Source organism: Chlorocebus sabaeus, chromosome 11, assembly GCF_047675955.1.
Source record: "Chlorocebus sabaeus isolate Y175 chromosome 11, mChlSab1.0.hap1, whole genome shotgun sequence".
In the NCBI taxonomy this organism is placed as follows: Eukaryota; Metazoa; Chordata; class Mammalia; order Primates; family Cercopithecidae; genus Chlorocebus; species Chlorocebus sabaeus.
In genome coordinates, this window is record NC_132914.1 from 89750905 (window position 1) to 89760046 (window position 9142).

General features: G+C 38.7%; 1 long non-coding RNA gene across 1 annotated transcript; it reads right to left on the bottom strand.

Moving 5' to 3' along the window:
* Positions 1-266: 266 nt before the first annotated feature.
* On the bottom strand, positions 267-8826 carry CLLU1-AS1 (CLLU1 antisense RNA 1). Its single transcript, XR_005237144.2, has 4 exons — positions 8773-8826; positions 3150-3239; positions 1592-1766; positions 267-1051 (listed from the first exon to the last, which is right to left on the bottom strand). It is a non-coding gene; the product is annotated as a CLLU1 antisense RNA 1 (long non-coding RNA).
* Positions 8827-9142: the final 316 nt, after the last annotated feature.

Genomic DNA, 9142 nt, shown 5'->3' on the forward strand with positions numbered 1-9142 from the left:
CAGGTTGGCACTGCTGGGGGTACAAAGTAGATGCCAAACTTCACAATGGTTAGATTCATGTTTAAAGAGCCATTGGATCAAACCTTTGTGAAAGTTTCCAGCTTTTTTCTGTTCCAAATATGTGTCCATTATAAAAGAATCTCAAGAGCACAATTGCCAAGATAGTCTATGTCCGTGAGTATTTCAATATCTCTCATGAAATCTGTTCCCATGATTACTCAAGATATTATATGAACAGTATTCCACACAAACTAGTCACTCAATAATGATTGATTGGCCAGTGGAAGGTCATTATCTAATGCACTACAGTCTTTTATGAAAGGGGCCCACAGGAATCAGTATGATCCCATAGGAATCCTTTTCTTTTCCTTTGAGAAAGAAACAGATAGTGGCTTGTATTAGATTTCCTGTGTGTGTTATGAGGGGGAAAGATATAAAAAGAAACTTGATCAGAGCATAAATGTGGGTCCATGGGATAGGAAAGAATGAAGGAATAAAGGAGGAAAACATAGATTATAGACAGGAAAATCAAACCTATTAAAACTCATATTTTTCGAATACTAGACATGTACATTCATTTGAACAAAAAGATGCTGTAAAGCAAGATTTCTCTGTTCTTCCCAGCACTGGCATGCCCAAACTACCTTAGGAAATGAATAGCAGAGTCAAAAGCACCTGAAATTTAAAACAAAAACCAATTTACATTTTATTTAAGAAAAGCAAACAGATGGGACTCCTAATAATGTCAAAGTCTAGTTTACAAAGAGAAAAACAAATCTGGAACCTTAAGTCAAATGAGTTCAAAATAAAAAGCAAACCAATAAACAGAAACCAACATAGACAGAAGTTCCTACCATCTCCCTCAGCGTGTGAAATTCTAGAACTTCTCTTTCCTTCTCCCCTTCTTCTTCTCTCACCTGGAAGATGAGCAGAGTGAACACCTCAGGGGTTGTCAGTTCCCCAGATGGCACCACATTCATAAACCACAAACTCCAGGAGAATGTAGGAAGCTTAGTCAAGGCCAAAGTTCTCTTTGGATCTTCCATATGGGCTTCAAGACAAAAGAAAAAAATATGTTTGCTTGAGAATATCTTCATATCTATTAGTTTGAACCACGCAAAATTATAGTTTTTATAGGTAAAATGAGTGCATATTGGCAATTTCAAATGATTGACCCTAATACATTATGCTTTTGGGTATAGAAATATTCAGATCTTAAATATACACAGTTAAATACAAAATCAGATATATTCCTGTTTCTATAATTAAAGCAAAGAGAGTTTCCTTTGGTCACTACTCCCTCTGACAAGAGGTGTGAACCAAATTCAGAGGCTGGAAAGGTCCAGGTCTGGGTCATTTCTCCAGGCCTCACTTGTCCTGCTGTCTTGGTCGGTCATTGTGTTAAGCTGTCTCATAAAACATCTGCTATGGCTTGACTTTCTCCTGATAGGGTGGCTTTCCATCCTTGGCACTTCGTTGGCCTTCTTGGTATGCTTTATGCACTGGTTCTTGTTTCCAAATTGGCATTATTATTGTTATGATTCCTGCTGCTCTCCCACATTTCCCGTCTTTCTTCTGATCTCTCTCTCGCCTGTACATTTCTTACATTTTCTCCTGTGCTTCCTTCTTCCCATAATCATTGCCCAAGCGTGTCTTCTTTCTTCTCCTTAGCACATTTCCTTTGTCCACTCTCACATATGCAGAGATGGCTCTTGGTTTTCCTTCTGAAATCTCATAGTTTGGAGGTAAACTTGTTAGCAAGGCCACTGAGAAGAGAACAAAAGGGAAACAAACGGGAAACCAAGTCACTATCTCTCTCATTTCCTGGTTTCTAGAAATAAGACCCAAAGAACTCACTGTCTCAGCACTTTCAGCTCAGGCCACACTAGGGTGATCAAACTGAGCTTCTGAATGCTGATCAAAACCTATAAAACCAAGTAGACAGACCATCTACAAATCTTCACTGTTAATACCATAAAGAATGAAAAGGTCACTAATCGGTAAGACTATATGTGTGATAATTAAATTTATGTATCAACCTGGCTAGGTTAAAGGATGACCAGGTACTTGGTAAAACATTATTCTGGGTGTGTCTATAAGAGTGTTTTGGGAAGAGATTAGCATTTGAATTGGTGAACTTAGTAAAGCAGATGGCTCTCACCAATAAGGGCAGGCATCATCCAATCTGTCGAAGGCCTGAATAAAACAAAAAGGTAGAGGAAAGGAAAATTTGCTTCTTCTCTTCTTGGTCTAGCATATCATCTTCTCCTGCCCTTGGATATTAGTGCTCCTGGTTAGTGGGCCTTCAGACTTAAACCAGGATTTACCCCTTTGGCTTCCCTGGTTCTCAGTTCTTTGGACTTGGACTGAATTACACTGCCAGCTTTCCTGGTTCTCCAGCTTGCAGATGGCAGATCATGGGACTTCTTGGCCTCCATAATTGTGTGAGCCAATTTCCATTTAATTTACATATCCAGTCATGCATTGCTTAACAATGGAGATATGTTTCTGAGAAATGCATTGTTGAGTGATTTCATCATTGTGCAAACATCATAGAGTATAATTACACAAACCTAGACAGCATAGACTACTATGCACCTAGGCTACATAGTGTAGTCTGTAACATAATGATAAGTATGTATATATCTAACCATATCTAAATGTAGAAAAGGTACAGTAAAAATATGGTATAATCTTACGGGATCACCATCATATATGCAATCCTTTGTAGACTGAAATGCCATTGTGTAGTGCATAGTTGTATATGCACACACACACACACACACACACACACACATCCTATTGGTTCTTTTTGTCAGAAGAGCCCTAAAACAATATGTTATACATTTATATTGACTCTGTTTCAAAATTTATGGTTTTGGTGAAACATATATGTGGAGATGGGGTATAGGCGTCTGAACTGGGATAGTGTCCTGCTAAAGAATGGGTGGGAGGCATCATTTGGGACAAACCCAGGGTATCAGATTATAGGTATCAAGAGCTCAACAAGAGCACTTTATGGCAAAACCCCCCACAGGATCTCTCAGAAGTTGTGAAGAATGTTTCTGCTAAAAGTTTCTTTATGACAGATGATGTCTATGGATAAAATGGGGATTAGCAGGATTCTTTAAATACTTTCAAACACTGACTTTCATTTCTACCAGGCAGTGGGGCCCCAAGTGCAGGGCCGTGGGAAGCACTAGTCTGAGAGATATTAGGCTGCACTGTCTGTAGAGAATCTGAAAAAATAATAGAGTCAACTGAAATGTAGTTTGGTATCATTATTGCCATGCATCATAATTCTAAATCATACTAGTGGTCAAATACTCTGCCCTGAAAAAATCCTTTTCTTGGTTTGCATTCTAAATAATTGTTGTGCTCACCACTGAGCTTTCAAATATGTAAGTAGTTTAAAGTTTGCACATTTTTATTATCTGTTCCTTAACAAACATTGAAACTGACATGAAAATTATTATGGGAAACATCCAGGTATACAGTCCCTGACTCGTAAGGACTCAGGTAAATACTTAGGGTAGTTCATGGCCCTAGTCTCTGGGGTACCACATGTTTCTTCTTCAAATCACAGATTCAGAATCAAGAATGATAACACAGTGATTGTATAGACAAAATAACTGAACCAAAATTGCTTGCTTCTGTCATTCTGTTGAAGCACTTAGAGTTTTTACTAGTGCTTCAAATTCTGAACAGTAAAACAGAGTGTGAATGTCATGTTGGAATATTTTTGGCTTTTCAGACACAAATTTTAAGTATGTGAAATATTTTTACAAGACTAAGTAACATCATTGAAATTACAGCTTTCTTCTTTTTAAAACTGGTATTTGTTTTAAAACGGAAGAGTAAATCAAGAAAAACATAATTGTTACTGATTATTACAAGGTTATTACTGAAAAAGAAATGTATGGAATAGAGGAGGAAGGGGGTTAACAAACGATCTGGTCTGGGTGTTGAAAATACCAATAAGCCACTGCTTCCAGGGAACGCCTAAGACAGAGCTGGCTCGGCGTGTTGGGTCACGGCACGTAAGGAAACTGCTGGGCTACATGCCACCGTCCTCAGTTGTCCAGATAAATAACCCCATAGCCCATGGGGAAATAATAATCTTTAATTACGATATAGCTGACACCATTCAAAGCACTACACTAAGTCCTTTATGTGAATTAACTTTCGTCAAATTTATTTTTCACAAATAACCCAAATATGTATACCATTATTATCCTACTTTACAGAAGGAGAAACTGAGCTCCTAAAGTTTAAATACCTAACCCAAGAGAAGACTGCTAGTCACCCTAGGCTATTAACTCAGGCAGTCTAACTCAGGTATGATAGCATTATGCTGCTGTCTCCAGCTTTGACTACGCCTGAATTATAGCATCATACATCTAACTAAAAAGCTAAAGGAAATAAAATGAGCCATAGGACTCAATTTAATAAAAAGAGAGAAAATGTTGGGGTTAAGTGATAATGCAGAGTTTTAAATATTTTTGTGAAAGGGCCAGAGATTATTACCAGTGTGACAAAAAACTTAAAAGGTTGGGGGAAGAAGAAAAAAAAAGAGGGAGGTCTGAGAAATAGAAATATCAGAGGAAGGAAATAAAGGAGGGTGAGACTAAATTCTCTTTTAGCATCCAGATTCCACAGATTCCACAAATCACATTTCTTTTTTTACCAACTAAGGAAAAATAACACTTGACCTAACATTTCATTGCAGTTGGCTAAAGGATGCTAGAAAAACTGTATTTCAGTGGTTTGCTCTAACTTCTTCAGAAAGAGACAAAAGTGACAAAAAGATCAGAGAAGAGAAGAAAGGAAACTATCAGAAAAATACAGAATTGGAGTAGGACATGACATATTTGGGTTTAAGGTAAAATTTTATATTGTAATCTTAAGTATCTTGCTACTTCATTTTGATCCCTGGAACAGCAGCATCAGAATCTGCTAAGGGCTTGTTAAAAAGGCAGAATCTCAGGTCCCCCCGCAGACTCACTGAATCAGAATCTATATACTGACAAGAGGCCCCGGGATTCATATGCACAGTAGAGCTGGAGAAGTTCCGTTGTAGCCTGTGATTGTTTTCTGTAACTTAGTATTTCTGAGTTTTCCCAAGGAAGAAAACCCAGGCCTCAGCTTCTGACAGACTTGTGTTTCTCCTTTACTTACTAGCTGCATGACTCCTGAGCAAGGAAATCAATCTTTATGTGCCTCAGTTTCCTCATCTATAAAATGGGGACTATAATCATCATCTCCCAGACTTGTTTTGAGGATGCTCAATAAATGCTCCTTTCATTCCTCCATTCACAAACTTGCCGCAGACAATTCTGCTAGCAGCCTTTGTGCTATTATCTGTTTTCTAAACTTAGTAATTGAGTGTTATCTGGAGACTAAACTCTGAAATAAATAAGCTGATTATTTATTTTCTCAAAACAACAGAATACGATTTAGCAAATTACCTCTTAAGATATTTTTTTGCACTTCTATATTCTCCTACCCTGAGTTGATGTGTGAGCAATATGTCACTTCCATAAAGCCAGGTATATATACATTACGGACAGGTAAGTAAAAAACATATTCTTTATTCTAGGTTTTTGTCCAAGAGTTTTAAATTTCAACTGTTGTGCATGTGTTGGTAACATAAAACAAATTCAGTACAGTAGTATTCAGTACAGTATTTAAGCCCCTGTACTTAAACATATTCCTTGTACCAGTGAAGTTACATGAAAACCAAATTTGTGTGATATATTGTAGATGAAAGTAAATAAGTCTTTATGTTCCCCACAAATTGAAATGCATTTCAAAAACTCTGTGTTGTGTACGTGTGTGTGAGAGAGAGAGAGACAGAGAGAGAGAGAGAATGTGTGTGTGTGTGTGAGAGAGTGTGTGTGTGAGAGAGAGAGAGAGAGAGAGATACGCTTTGGTTGCCTCCATAAGCTGGCTGCTATGATTAATAAGACCAAGTTTTCCAAAGAAAATGAGATCATAACAAAAGCCCTCTTTATGCCTATCTTTTATCAGGGGCAAAAAGGAAGGAGACAAAACAGCATGAGATGATGAGACCAAGTGATGAAAATTCATTCACAATGATTACTTTCAAGAGTAATTTCTCTTGGGTAATTCAGCAGCCTGTTACTATGGCTCTCTGGAGTGATAGCTAATGTAAATGAAGCCACTAAAAGTGGATTATCCTGACAAGAATATACTCAACCAATAATGCAACAGAAATCCATTCAAAGCATTCGGGAAAAATTCAAAAGAATAAATATTCTTTTTTTTTTAAGTTAATGACCTATGATCCATTTCTTCCCTAACAAGCAGCAAGCACTTAAAAATATCCAGCCAGGATGAAATGGAAACCCACCTGACTTGTTAATATTTTTGTTTGGTTCCAGGGACTCAGATTCTAAGCCAAATTCTTTGAGTGATCTTGGCAAACGTCTCAAATTATTTTTGCCAACTTTTCTTTATCTTGGAAAAAAAAAATGTTCCATGAATGGGTGTCAAGGGACCCAAAATTGATTAATTTTTAAAAACCTTTCTTGCAGATACGTATGACACCCTAAAAAATTTATTAGAAACAAAGTAAGTACTGTGTAGTGTGAAAAATTCTTAAAGGACATCCTCCTTTACAAACTCACAAAAACAGCCTTTGGAATACCCACATGAAGTAGCTATTGTTTTTGCTTTCTATATACCTACATCTTGGCTATTATAAAAAGACTGGTTTTTGGCCAGGTGTGGTGGCTCATACCTGTAACCCCAGCACTTTGGGAGGTCAAGGGGGGCAGATCATCTGAGATCAGGAGTTTGAAACCAGCCTTGTCAACATGGTGAAACCTAGTCTTTACTAAAAATAACGAAAGTTAGCCAGGCATGGTGACAGGCGCCTGTAGTCCCAGCTACTCGGGAAGCTAAGGCAGGAGAGTCACTTGAACTCAGGAGTCAGAGGTTGCAGCGAGCTGAGATCATGCTACTGCACTCCAGCCTTGCGACAGAGCAAGATTCCATCTCAAAAAAAAAAAAAAAAAAAAAAAAGACTGTTTTTTTCAACAGCTATTCCCACCCCTCTGCATGGAAATATTCACCCAATCAATTGTTTTCCTAGTTTGGGTAAAGGCCCTCTGGGCAGGACTGGAGTGGGACACACAGAGGAGCAGCTGCAAATTATGTTTAGAAGCATGTCTGGGAAATGTCATGCCAGAAAAGACATATTTAAAGGTAGGCTTTGCATGAATGGAAAAGGAGGGTAATTCTATGTAGAGCAGAGCCTCTTATTTGGAGTGAGAGAAGCAGAAGTGGGGAAGCCAGAGGAATTATGCTTTTCATTAGCCAAATTTGCAGGTAGGAGTATTGGCTAAGAAAAGGGAAGTCATCTTGGCTGAGGCTCATGAAACCAGGTGTAAAGAAAGTGGACTAGATCAATTTCATCCATTACAGGAAGAGGAGCCGTGAGAGATAATCCAGAAATCATTGGGATTTGATGGTAGAAGGTATTTTGGGACTATTCCATTTGAAATGAGAAGCCACCTGACATTCTTTGAATTCCTTTCAAGCAAAAGATTAAACTCACCCATGAGTTGACTCAGAAAAACATAAAAAGTATTGTTGTTCTGTTCAAAGTTTTATCTAACTCATTCTCACTTCTTATTCCATGATGAAATGACATAAAAGAGGTGTTTTTTGTTTGTTTGTTTGTTTGTTTTCTGGACCCAAGGCAAGGCAGCTACCTGGTCAGAGCCGTTTTATTTGTCTATGCTGTGGGGAGAAAATGGTTAACTGACTATGGAAGGCAGCCATTAAGATGTTCCCATGTGAGTGAACTTTCCAGGGTTCCCAGCTTCTGCATCCTTCCCCGTCCCTCATTTCCATTGTTGGTGATGACAAGGTCTCTCCCATCAGCCTCACGGAGTTCTCTCTCATTTATTAAAATTTGCTTTCAGGAAACATTTTGGAAATGTGCCAATAATGCCTGATTGGCCCTTTATCCTAAAGGCTTAAACTGGAGGAGGGAAGCTAAACTGAGAAATTTTGCAAATCATTGAGCCAAAAATGTATTAATAACAAGATCTATCATTTATTGACTAGTATGTGGCAGGCAGTGCCCTTTTATTTAGGCAGGGAGGGTTGGTTGGGGGGAGTGGGGTTCACACCTCTTAAAGAGGTGCTATCTTCTCCTATATAAATCATGTAAGTCAAGAGAATAAGAAGTTGTCTTTGGTTGGTTGTATTCAGGGCATTAGACTATGCAGTAGAAGATCCCAAGAGATCTTCAGATCATTTTAGGGTAAGAAATGCCAATATCACTGGGCGTGGTGGCTCATGCCTGTAATCTCAGCACTTTGGGAGGCCGAGGCAGGAGGCTCATGAGGTCAGGAGATCGAGACCATCATGGCTAACACGGTGAAACCCCGTCTCTACTAAAAATACAAAAAATTAGCCTGGCGTGGTGGCGGGCGCCTATAGTCCCAGCTACTTGGGAGGCTGAGGCAGGAAAATGGTGTGAACCCGGGAGGCGGAGCTTGCAGTGAGCCGAGATCGCATCACTGCACTCCAGCCTGGGGGACAGAGTGAGACTCCATCAAAAAAAAAAAAAAAAAGCCAATACCAGTAGAAATAGGGCCAAATCACAAACATAAGCTAAACAAATGTTGGCAGTGTAGCCTGGTGGTTAAGAGAGCAGACTCTTAACTAGAACCCTGCATTCCATGTCCTCACTCCAGACTCTCACTGTGGGGTTCTAATTTAACCCCTGTTGCTTACCAGTGGCAGTCTTAAGGCATTCCTTAAGTTGGTTGTGTCTCAATTTGTTCATCTGTGAAGGGATACGATGACAGTAGTGTCTACTTTATAGGATTACTGTGAGCATTAAATGAGTTAATAATGTATTTGTAAAGTGCTTAAAATGCTGCTCCAAAAGAGTTTGTTAAACACTTCAGAACTGATTTACTTGCATGTAGACTGACAGTTCTCAATAACTGGAAATGACCAAGCATAGGCCCTGGAATATAAGCAGATTTCCATGAAGGCAAAAATGTTAATTTCTTTTGTTCAGTCCTGTGCCCAGATCAATACCTAGTGATCACACTCAAGAGATGTTGTTGAATGAATCAATGAACCTACCAAGGTAGTT